The following is a 13419-nucleotide window of genomic DNA, read 5'->3' as shown; positions in this document are numbered from 1 at the left end:
CTATTCGCATTCGAAGGAGAAAAGCACCTTGCCAGATTGACCGCCTAGAGTGTGGTATATCCTGTCCTTCTGAGCTACAGGATGATCTTCCTCATTTATCCTAAACAGAGAACATATTTTTATTTTCTCTATTCTTCATGTGCTGCTAGTTTTCTCCACACATCTACTCACCCACAGTAACCTGAAATGAGACGGTCCGAAATAACCTTTGTTGGTTGGAACGCTATTTTTCTCCTACTTCCTAATGGCGGCGGAGTCTCTCGTCACCTTACGTGGACAATCCTCTCCACTAAGAGTCTACACCCACTGGTTCACGCTCCCTGAACTTGGGGTTTTATTTTTCTTTTTTGATGTTTGGGGAACAAGGCATTCCTAGGTTGGGGTGGGGGATGCGGGGTGGGGGGCGGGGTTTAATGCTGGGTTTGTTTTTGTTAACACTATTTTGTTGTTTCAGGTGCTTTAGATATGATGCATGTTTGAACAGAACCATTTACACAGTGCTATGTAGAATATTATATGTGTGGCTGGACTGGGATGCTACCTGTCTGGTATGTTACATAACTGCATATCCAATATACCCCATACTTCATGGCTGAGTTAAAGGTAATTTCATGGAACGTTCAGGGACTTAATACTGCTGTTAAGCGTTCCCTGGTGTTTTGCTTCCTTCGCTCCCACAACCCGCAGATCTGTATTCTCCAGGAGACACATCTGCTGCAAAACAAAACGGTATGCCTTAGGAAAGCCTGGGTGGGCCTTAATTATCATTCCACCTTTTCCACCTATGCCCGAGGGGTTAGCATCCTGGTCCACAAGACATTACTGTTTACGCTGCTTGAGGTAAAAACAGATAAAGAAGGGAGATTTGTTGTTATACATGCTAATATATTTGATAAAAATGTGGTACTAGTTGGGCTTTATGTTCCTCCGCCAGCTTCTGGCAGGGTCCTTCACGATATCATGCAAATAGCGGTGCAATTTGATACCGCATTGGTATACCTCATGGGGGACATGGTTCCACTGGTTGAACTTGACCGGCTACAATCCTCGGCTCGGGACACTCCGGACCTCAGGCAGTGGGCAGAAACTTTTGCCCTCACTGACGTTTGGAGGCACCTGTACCCGACATTGAAAGTCTTCACCTGCCATTCAGCCTCACACAAAACGCTGTCCAGAATTGATCTTGTCTATGCTTCGGGCCCTGCACTACAATATGTACACGACCTATCTGTGCTTCCCAGGGGAATTTCTGATCACGCACCATTGTGTTCGACACTGACGCTGTCTGTTCCACCAGGAACTCGCCTGTGGCGCTTATCCAGATTTTGGGCTAATGATGAGAGACTGTTGGAACCCCTAACAGCCTCTATCTGCAATTTTTGGACAGACAATGCTGAATCAGCTGCCCCTGCTGTTGTATGGGACTCATTTAAAGCTTGGATACGAGGGGAGTATGGTCATAGTATCACCCGGCTCAAGCGTAACTCGATCCATAGATAAGCTGGAGGCACTGGCAGGCAGGTTGGAGGCTGAATATATTTCTGCTCCTGGGGAGGACCGGTACAGTGCGTGGAAAAAGGCTCTGCGTGACTTATCCACCACTAGGATGGCCCAGACGGACAAGGCTTTGTTATACTCCGCTCAACGCGTGTTTGAGCATGGTGGTAAAAATGGGAAGCTTCTCGCGTGGCTGGCTAAGGGAAACATACCTTCAACCCCCATAGGCTCCATTAGAGACAATACTGACCAGATCCTTACTGCCCCTGCTAATATTAATGACCGTTTTCGAGAATACTTTCAGGAGGTTTACTCCTTTAGAGATGTTGCATCGGAATCATCCATGTCCTCTTTTTTTGACTCCCTGTCTATTTCTGTTCTGTCTGAGGAAGCAAGGGAGGGGCTGGAGGCTGACATCACACTTGAGGAGATACAGGTTGCCATGGGACATCTCAAGGGAGGGAAGGCTCCGGATGCAGTTGGGTTACCATCTGAATTTTACTCTAATTTTTCTGAACTACTGGCCCCTAAGTTGACTTCACTGCTTTCTAAATTTGCAAATCTGCCAGCCCTACCTGACTCAATGAATGAGGCGGTTATTGTACTGGTTCCTAAACCAGGAAAAGACCCTCTTGACTGCGCATCGTACAGGCCCATCTCGTTGCTTAATGTCGATGTCAAGATCTTTGCTAAGGTCTTGGCCACCCGACTATCTCATGTAATAGAAGACCTAGTGGGTATAGACCAGACGGGATTTATGCCAGGCAAGGGCACAGATATAAATATTAGGCGCCTATTCCTTAACTTAGCAACATCGCATGACAACATGGGGTCCAGAGTTATTGCCTCTCTAGATGCCGAGAAGGCTTTCGACTCTGTTGAATGGAAATTTTTATGGGAAACTTTGCGTAGATTTGGATTCGGCCCCAAATTTATTCACGGAGTACGATTGCTGTATCGATCCCCCCGGGAGCGGGTTCGCACCAATAATTGGGTCTCAGACTCCTTCGATCTGTTTCGCGGTACGAGGCAGGGATGCCCGCTCTCCCCCAGCCTGTTCGCCCTGGCGCTGGAGCCTCTGGCAATTGCCATTAGGAGTGCACCGGACGTTTTGGGCCTACGGGTGGGTATGATGGAAGAGCGCCTCTCCCTCTATGCTGACAACGCATTATTGTACCTAAATGATGCTGGGCCCTCTCTCCAAGCTGCCTTGCGTATCTTTGACAATTTTGGTGGACTCTCGGGAGTTAAAATAAATTGGACCAAATCAGTGCTATTTTTTATAGATGATGGGGTTAACTCTGGACCTCTCTCCTCCCCACTACAAAGGGTTGGGGAATTTAAATATCTTGGAGTTGTGATCACTAGGAATCTCTCTGATTTTATTGTAAAAAATCTGGCCCCTGTCCTGAACACCCTACGTTCGAAATGTGCTGCCTGGGAGAGTCTTCCTCTGAATCTTCTGGGTCGCATTAGTCTCCTTAAAATGATGATACTGCCCAAATTTAACTATCTGTTTAGGAATTTTCCGGTCTGGGTCCCCACCTCGTTTTTTCGGGAGATTGACCGTATAGTGGGTTCCTTTATCTGGTCGGGGAGAAACCCTAGGTTGGCACGTACTACGTTATGTTTACCTGCAGATTTGGGTGGACCTGCCCTCCCAAATTTCCAGATTTATTTTTGGGCGGCCATGTTGGTGACGGTGCACTGGTGGTTCCAGGGTTCTAGATCCAATGTGGCAATCTGTCTCGAGGTGAATATTCTGGGTTCCCTGACGGACCTTCGGAATTTTCCCTATAGAGGACCCAAGGCATATTGTGAGGTCCCTGGGCCTACTAGAGCAACTTGGAGAGTATGGGAGGCGGCTAGGCGCAGATACTTGAGACCTGGCCAATTGTCTCCAGCTCATCCCCTATGGGGGAACCCACGACTTCCGTATGATACCGGACCCACAGGTGTGGGCCAGATATGGTGTAACCATGTTGGAACACGTAATGTCTGGGGGACAACTGCTCTCCTTACATGAGCTTACGGCTAAATTAGGACTGCCCCGTTGGATGGGGTTCCGGTACCTACAGCTGAGACATGCAGCCAGGGCTCGATTCCCGCAAACTCCCCTGTTACAGACGGACCCCATCGAAGATCTCCTATCTCCTGGAGACTTGACTAAACCCCTATCCTCTCTATATAATGCGTTGCTGGGAAGAGATTCCCCTAAGATTAATGAATTATGGGAAAGATGGCGGGCTGATATCCCGTCGCTGGATAAGGAGGGATGGGAGGACTGTCTAGAGTATGGCCCGAAATTAGTGATAGCATCCAAAGACAAACTGATTCAAGTTAAATTTATACACAGGGTCTACTATACCCCGCAGAGACTCCATCGCATATTTCCTGAGAGAGACCCCATGTGTCCTAAATGCAAAGTCCATATAGGCACATTTATACATATGTTCTGGGAGTGCCAAGTGGTTGCACTATTTTGGACTAAGATTGTAGGTGAAATTAACTCCAGATTGCAGACCTCTATCCCACTCTTGCCGGCCATGACATTGCTGGGGATACATGATGATGAGCAGAGGCCATATCATCTTAAATTACTGATTTCCTTCCTTCTTTTCTATGCCAAAAAAGAAATACTTATGAAATGGATAGATTCTTCCCCTCCATCCTTTTCAGCCTGGGAGGCACAGATTGAGGCAGTAATCCCCATGTATAAAATGACATATATAAACCGTGGCTGTCCGTGGAAATTTGAAAAAGTTTGGGCTCCGTGGATGGCCTCGTAAAGAAACATTCAATTCCTTACGATCATTTGACCCAATTGGGGAGGGTTTTTTGGAGGGTGGAGGGTGGACGGTACTTGTTGAGAATGGTACTATTAACCTACGTATTGCTTGCGGGTTTCGCATATTATTTTCCCTATCCTCAATTATGTAATCCACGTATGTAATGTATTGTACTCTGTTGAATGGTATTCTGTAACTCTGATTATCTATTACAACAATAAAGCACCACTGTTTTTGTTAAAAAAAAAAAGAAATAGTTGAGAACCACTGTTCTAAAGGGATATGTAGATAACTACAGAAAAGGCAGCTCCAACTACTCCTGAGACATAAGCACAAAACAACAAATAAAGGAGCGCTCCCAGCCCTGTGGAAGTCAATAGAGCCAAGTAATAGCTAAAATAAAAATTAACTTTAATGTAAAGTTAAAAAGCATGACATGCAGGAGTGGCAAGACTTTGACATCATCAGTGGAGAGGAGAAACACAAAATCCCAAAAGCTGAAGGATGACACATGATCCCGGAGCAAACAGTCAGTTACAACACCCAGGGGCCTGAGGACAGTAGGAGAAGTGTGTATATTACATCCACCGGAAGTCACGTGTCCCGGAACCAGATGTAATGTCATGATCTTACCATGATATCAATGCACAATGAAATGTACTATTCTTTAGGCAAATACAATAGTTCCTGAGTCCGTGAATGTCTATGCCCATTAAAATTTAGGCTACCTTAACAACTTCAATACCAGGCACTTAGACACCTTCCCGCCCAGGCCAATTTTCAGCTTTCAGCGCTGTCACAATTTGAATGACAATTGCGCGGTCATACAACACTGTACCCAAACAAATTTTTTATCATTTTGTTCCCACAAATAAAGCTTTCTTTTGGTGGTATTTGATCACCTCTGCAGTTTTTAATTTTTGCGCAACAAATAAAAAAAGACAGAATATTTTGAAAAAAAACAAGTTTTTCTTTGTTTCTGTTAAAATTTTTTGTAAATAAGTATGTTTTCTTCTTCAATGACGGGCACTGATACACCAATGAGGTGGCACTGATGAGCACTGATGGTGGGCGCTGATAGGCGGCACTGATGGGCACTGATAGGTGGCACTGGTGGGCACTGATAGGTGGCACTGGTATGCGGCACTGATGGGCACTCATAGGTGGCACCGATTGGCACTCATAGGCGGCACTGATGGGCACTCGTAGGTGGCATTGATGGGTACTTATGGGTGGCACTGATGGGTAATTATGGATGGCACTGATAGGTGGCACGGATGGGCACTGATAGGTGGGCCCGATGGACACTGATGGGTGGCACTGATGACACTGATTGGTGGCACTGATAACACTAATGGGTGGCATTGCTGGGCATTACTGAAATATAATGGTGCCAATCAGTGGGGCACTGATTGGCACAGATTGGGCACATGTGGATGGCCATGGGGTACATACCTGGCCATCCACATGTTGCCCCCTTCCCTGGTGGTCTTAGTGGTGTCCCTGGTGGTTCAGTGTGGTCATCTGAGGGGGGCTGCGCTGATAAACAATCAGCACAGACCCCCCTGTCAGGAGAGCCGCCGATCGGCTCTCCTCTACTCGCATCTGTCAGACGCGAGTGAGAAAAAGCCAATCAACGGCTCTTCCTATTGACATCGTGATCAGCCGTGATTGGACACGGCTGATCACGTGGTAAAGAACCTCCGCTGGAGGCTCTTTACCAAGATCGGTGAAGCGGTGTGTCAGACTGCTCCACCGATCGCCACGATACGCGCCCCTGCGGGCGTGCGGTGGCATGTTATCCTGCTGGACGTCTGTCAGACGCGAGTGAGGAAAAGCCGATCAACGGCTCTTCCTATTGACATTGTGATCAGCCGTGATTGGACACGGCTGATCACGTGGTAAAGAGCCTCCGCTGGAGGCTCTTTACCAAGATCGGTGAAGCGGTGTGTCAGACTGACACACCACTCCACCGATCGCCGCGATGCGCGCCCCCGCAGGCGTGCGTGGGCATGTTATCCTGTTGGACGTCATATGACGCCCCGTCAGGATAACGGAACCACCGCCCAGCTGTCAATCTGCTATAGGCCGGGCGGGAAGTGGTTAAGCAATGTTTTATATCACAATAAAGGCAAGGGTGTGAACCAGGTATAGTAACATCCATCTAGGAAACATATCATGATGACCGGCTACTCTCCTTTAGTTTGACATGGTTAGAGTGATGTATTAGTCTGTGCACTTCTGCATGTCATGCTTTTTTACTTTACATTAAAGTGAATTTTGATTTTATCTATTCCTGGGCTTGTAGCTATATTGACTTCAACAGGGCTGGGAGTGCTCCTTTATTTGTTGTTTTGTACCCCAGAAGGTGTCTACCACTCTACTGATTTCCTGGAGGCCTTGCTATGGCATAGATGTAGCAATATATAGCTTAGTTAGGCCCCAGATTGGTCCTCAAAATTCAGTAAGAACCTAATGCTGAAAAACAATGCCAACCCCAGGACCCTTGGGAGTAGTACGTGGCTGGGAGGAGGAAGTTCCAGATGCTGTCATCCTGAGTGACCCGGAGGAGTTTACTTCTCAAGCCTCGGCAAATTTGAGGTGCATGGCAACCTCATGCTTCAAATCCTGCGAAAGTACCCAAGAATACGTGGCATAAAGGAGAAGGATGATTACTGGTTGGCAACCCTCCTTGACCACGGTTATAAGGGGAAGGTCTCAGAACTCATCCCGTCCCCACAGAGAGTGCAGAGTATAAAATCTCTTGAGGACACATTAAAGAGGGTTTTTTTGAAAGTTTTTCCTGACTCTAGTAGGTCCATTAACCCCTACACATGCTATGTTGATGGGGAGGGGTTTTTTTCACTAAAGGTCCTCCCGAATCTCCCGAAGACATCATGACAGGGGCAGGTGACACAGGCTTGCCGGAATCCTAGCGGAGAAGGTTCATGAGTGGTAGGCGAGGTGAGGTGTCATGTCCCTGGTACTGGGCACTTTCATGTGGACCATGGTTGGGGCTTGGTTGACTGTGGGTGAATTTCCATGGGCTTCGGTATTCCCTTCTGGAGTGGCTGGGTCTTTCTCAGTAGTAGCAAGCAGACACATGGAGTTGGTACTGGTGGGCGCAGATAGGGTGTGTCAGAGGCCATCATGAGAGGAGCTACTCTCTACTGCTCTGTGAGGATTCTGGACCTAATAACTACTAATAACAACTTCTCAAGCTCAAAGGTTGTGGGTTCTCTATACTCAGACCCTTTCATATTGACTCTTTAAGACCTGAAATAAATGCGGCAGCTAACATGTGTCTATGCTCTCTGTTCAGCACGCTAAAACTCAAATCAGTAAACTTCTTGTACACATATTGACTTCAGGCATTTTAGAGTAGAGATGTGAACCATCTCCATACAGAATAATTTTTTATAGGGAGCCTCGGTCCAGCCGATCTCCACAACATACACATCCATTCCTCTCTCCAAACATTCCAACTAGATACTGACTCTTTTTTTTTTTCTTTTTTAGAATACAAAACGCTCAGCACATAGATTTAAGCAAAGAAAGCACTTCCTCTTTTGCTCTTCTGGCATAATGCCTAGAATACATAAGCTTCCTCTTTTGCTAATACAACTTAAACACAATTAAAACCAAATATTCAGAAATATTCAATACATCCTATACATAAATTATTTATTTAATTAAGATGCTACATTGGTTGCTACTATGCACCATCACTGGAAACATGTGGGCGGGTTTCGGTGTGGGCGGTTGCATAGGGCGTGTTGCCACAGGGGGAGGTGTCACTTAGAACAAAGGGGCGGTAGACGAAGGGCAGTGTCTACTTCCTGGGGACCAGACGCCATTTTAGGGCGGTGGCTGACTACTTAGCTTCCTTTTTTCTAGTTTTCTTGTACACGATGCAACCATTTTGCTTCCATCCACCCTCTTCTTCATGAATAGCGTTTGCAACTTTAAACCAAGCATCTGCTGCCCGTAACAACCTATAATCTGACAACAGACTTTATTTATGTTTCAAAAAACAGTACACCATTCATCCACTTGTAATCTCTCACCCAAATGCATATCAATTCCACAAAATTTGGGTAATTTCTTTCCCTTTCTTACAGCATCCTCTCCCTCCCGCTCTAGTACCAAATCACAAGCCAAACTGCCCTCTGTGGGCCTAGTCAACTTATTACCCATTTTACACAATTCTTTGATTAAATAGAAGGAGAGAAAAATAAGAAAGGTTGAGGCAAAACAGAAAAGAAATTAAGATATGCATTGACTGGGTGATGTAGAAGTTGAGGAAGTGAAGAGATCTCTGTTAAATCTGCAGAAGGGGAGACATGAAACAAAACAGACAAAACACAGAATGTAAGTCAACAGCTGGTATTCAGTGAACCATTTTAACCCTTTCATGACTAAGCCTATTTTTGAAATTTGGTGTTTACAAGTTAAAATCCGTATTTTTTGCTAGAAAATTACTTAGAACCCCCAAACATTATATATATTTTTTTAGCAGAGAATCTAGAGAATAAAATGACGATTGTTGCAATATTTTTTATCACACGGTATTTGTGCAGCGGTGTTTTAAACGCAAATTTTTGGAAAAGTGACACTTTCATGAATTTTAAAAAATCCAAACAGTAAAGTTACCCCAATTTTTTTGTATAATGTGAAAGATGATGTTACGCCGAGTAAATAGATACCAAACATGTCACCCTTTATAATTGCACGCACTCGTGGAATGGCGACGAACTACGGTACCTTTGAATTTCCATAGGCGACGCTTTAAAAATTTTTTACGGTTACCAGGTTTGAGCTACAGAGGAGGTCTAGGGCTAGAATTATTGCTCTCGCTCTGACGATCGCGGCGATACCTCACATGTGTGGTTTGAACACCGTTTACATATGCGGGCGCGACTTCCGTATGCGTTTTCTTCGCTGCGCGAGCTCGCGGGGACAGGGGCACTTTAAAAAAAAATTTTTTAATTTTTTTTATTTATTTTATTTATTTTTGTACTTTATAAATTGTGTTTAAAATTTTTTTTTTTTTTTTTACTTTTATTGCTGTCACAAGCAATGTAAACATCCCTTGTGACAGTAATATGTGGTGACAGGTACTCTTTATGGAGGGATGGGGGGTCTAAAAGACCCCCCATCCCTCCTTTACATTTCAAAGTATTCAGATCGCCGAAAACGGCGATTCTGAATACTGTGTACTTTTTTAAATTCGGCGCCATTGGCAGCCGAGTAAACGGGAAGTGACGTCATGACGTCGCTTCCGCATTTACAAGAAGAAGGCTGGAACGAAGCCGCTCGCAGCTTCGTTCCAGTCCGCCCCCAGCCGCCGAAGACAGCGGAACGGACACCGGGCCTCCCGATCGCACGGGAGGCCCGGTAACAGCGGCGGGAGGCGGCGGGAGGGGGGGGATGTCCCCTCCCGCTCCTCCGGTATAACAGCCGAGCGGCTTTTAGCCGCATCGGTTGTTATACTCGGGTAGCCGATCGCCCGCTGAAAACAACGGTACCGGGATGATGCCTGCAGCTGCGGGCATCATCCCGGTATAACCCCGGAAAGCCGAGGCCGCATATATGCGTTCGGTCGGCGGAAAGGGGTTAAACGTCTTCTACACATCCCAACGCAAAACCCAAACTCCTCACTCTGGCTTTCTCTGCCTCCTCATAATCTTCTGGCTGCTGAGGTTGTAGGGGACAACTTTTACTTCCCTGTCCTCTTATCCTAGCCTCAGCCTCAATAACTTCCAATTTCTTACCAACTGAAAATTTCACTAGATAATGTACATTCAATCTGAATACCATTACTTGGGGGACCTCTGGCACTAGAGGTTTGTAACCGAGAATAAATCTCTTATAACCTGGCTCTACCTTTGTGACCAAGCCCTCCTCATTAATGCCAAATAACAGTCCACAGACACATCTAGGACATGACATTACCAACAACAATTGATGTGATGACTGGAGTGAATTCTGAACTTAATCAGATACTCACAGGATCCCCACGCCACCGCTGGGCGTAATTTGACGCCCCCTTTCCTGGTAACCCATGCTTTACCGCACCCGTGCTTTACCGCACAATTATTTGCCCCAGGAGGAGTTTACCGCGTCCCGACGCCCTCTCTTGATATCAATCCTCAAGAGAAGTTTAACCACGTCAATTCCATCTGTGAACATATAATCAATCCCTCATTCACAACAGCCGTCACACAACACGATCGATCGACAAAACAAAGCACAATATACTCCAAATACAGGCAGGTCAGAAACAATTGCAGGTTCGTACTATATAAATAGGCTCGAGACAAGATATATACCTGTCTTTGTGGACCGCGGGAAGCCGATGCGGAGACAGAAATTAACCAAATACGGATGTGGATCAAACAGCAGACAAACTATTAAAAAGTGTCTTACCGTTTTCTCCAAAGTTGATCAGGCTCTGCTCCGCCCGTATTTGGTCTTCTTTCAGTGTCCTCTTAGTACGGCTTCCTTTCGGGCCAATCTCGAGCCCCACTTCTGGGCGCCAAAATGTTTTGGACCGAACAGAACCGCACGGTACTCTTGTTTCTGTCCCCCTGGCCAAATTAACCTTCGATGTGAAAATGTGCACATTTAACCACAAATCACTGACACAGACACGTTCAGTAAGTTTGGTACTTCTGACGTTTACATCCTGGGCTCAAGATGATATACCGAGAGACGGATATTTTGTTATCAAATCAAATATCAAATAAGACAAGTGTGTACAAACCACAAATTATACATATTCATTATTGTGACGAAATGTAAGATTTGCTGGGTTATATCTGTATAAGGAGATAGCAGACTATCATAGCTAATTATGGTGTCTTATTTTCAGTTCCTGTTTGTCTTGAGTGTAGCCTCATAGGCCTGAAAATAGGTGCAATCTTCTTTTTAACTTTGTTCTTTAACTCTTGCAGTTCTGTTTTACATGAAAGGAGAAGCTGGCAGACATCTAATTTCAGCATGATTAAGGCTAATAGCTGGTTATAAGAAAATAAGCACTTATACTTATGCGATTATATTAGAAATAGGCATTTCACAATAACACTCATAATCACATTCCATTACAGCGTCTGACAGACGCGAGTAGAGGAGAGCCGATCGGCTGCTCTCCTGACAGGGGGGGTCTGTGCTGATTGTTTATCAGCACAGCTCCCCCCCTCGGATCCTGCCCAGGACCACCAGGGAAGCCGCCCAGGACCACCAGGGAAGCCATCCACACTGGACCACCAGGTATGCCCGTAGACCCCCAGGGAAATACCACTATGTGCCCAGGCAACTGCCAATCTGTGCCCAGGCAGTTGCCAATCAGTGCCCACTCCAATGCCTACCACTGCCAGTGCCACCAGGGATGCCAATCAGTGCCTCATATCAGTGCCACGTATCAGTGCCCATCAGTGCCACGTATCAGTGCCCATCAATGCCGCCTATCAGTGCCCATCAGTGCCCATCAGTGCCGCCTATCAGTGCCGCCTATCAGTGCCACTCTATCAGTGCCCATCAGTGCCCAGCAGTGCTGCCTTTCAGTGCCCATCAGTGCCAACCAGTGCCACCCAGTGCCACCCATGAGTGCCCATCAGTGCCGCCTATCAATGCCCATCAGTGCTGCATATCAGTGCCACCCATCAGTGCCACCTACCAGTGCCCATCAGTGTCGCATATCAGTGCCCATCGTCAGTGCCCGTCAGTGCCCGCTTATTGGTGCCACCTCATCGGTGCCACCGTATCAGTGCCTGTCAGTGCCGCCTTATCAGTGCCCACCAGTGAAAGAGAAAACTTACTTATTTACAAATTTTTTTAACAGAAACAAAAGCAAAACTTTTATTTTTTTCAAAATTTTCGGTCTTTTTTTATTTGTTTAGCAAAAAATAAAAACCGCAGAGGTGATCAAGTACCACCAAAAGAAAGCTTTATTTGTGGGAACAAAATGATAAAAATGTAGTTTGGGTACAGTGATGGATAACCGCGCAATTGTCATTCAAACTGCGACAGCGCTGAAAGCTGAAAATTGGTCTGGGCAGGAAGGTGTCTAAGTGCCCTGTATTGAAGTGGTTAATCATCACCAAGTTTTCAATTTTTTCCTAAACAAACTAAAAAATCCAGAAAACTTTGAAAAAAAAACAGTTTTCTTAGTTTCTGTTATAAAATTTTGTAAATAAGTAATTTTTCTCCTTCACTGATCTGCGCTGATGAGGCGGCACTGATGGGCAGGGCTGCCGATAGAAATTGCGGGGCCCCTTTTAGACTACCTCACAGGGACCCCCCAAGAAAATTTTATAGCTATATTTCACTAAAAATACAATAAAATCATTATTAGCAGACACAAATACAACATAACTCACAGAATTCCTGCTAAACCTAAAAAACAAAACTGAGTTAATAAATAAAAATGAGATGAAGAAAAATATACAGGCTGCGGGATCAGAGAGACAGAGGGAGAGAAACAAAGTTGCAGAGATAAACTCATGAGCAGAGCTAACATTAGAGCCAGGGCTGGGAGGAGGGGGGTAGGGGCGCACAGGGAGGGGAATTAGTGAGGGACCACTGCCTTTCTCAGCAGATAACAGCTGGCAGCAGGGAGAGGGGGAGAGGCCAGCTTTCAGCTGTTGGAGGAAGAGTTTTGCAAGTGTCGTCTATCGCTAATCCCCCTCCCTATGTGGGCCCCCTGTGTGCTCGGGCCCCTACAAGAGGACCGGTGGTCCCCCTATCAGCAGCCCTGCTGATGGGCACTGATGAGGAGGCACTAATATGCAGCACTGATGGGCACTAATAGCATTGATATGCAGCAATGATGGGCACTGACAGGCATCACTGAAGAGCACTGATGGGCACTGATTGGCATGACTGATGGGCACTGATTAGCATGACTGATGGGCACTGATTGGCATCACTAGTGGGCACTGGCAGGCATCGCTGATGGGGCTGCACTGATTATCAGTGCATATCTTCCCTGTGAGGAAAGCTGCTTATCAGCTCTCCTCTCCTCACAAGCTGCCAGCGAGAGTAGAGGAATGCCAATAACTGGCACTTCCTAGTTACACTGCGATCAGTTGTGATTGGACACCGCTGATCACATGGTAAAGAGCCTACGTCA

This window comes from Aquarana catesbeiana, linkage group LG09 (genome assembly GCF_042186555.1).
Source record: "Aquarana catesbeiana isolate 2022-GZ linkage group LG09, ASM4218655v1, whole genome shotgun sequence".
NCBI lineage: Eukaryota > Metazoa > Chordata > Amphibia > Anura > Ranidae > Aquarana > Aquarana catesbeiana.
This window is presented reverse-complemented; position numbering follows the sequence as displayed.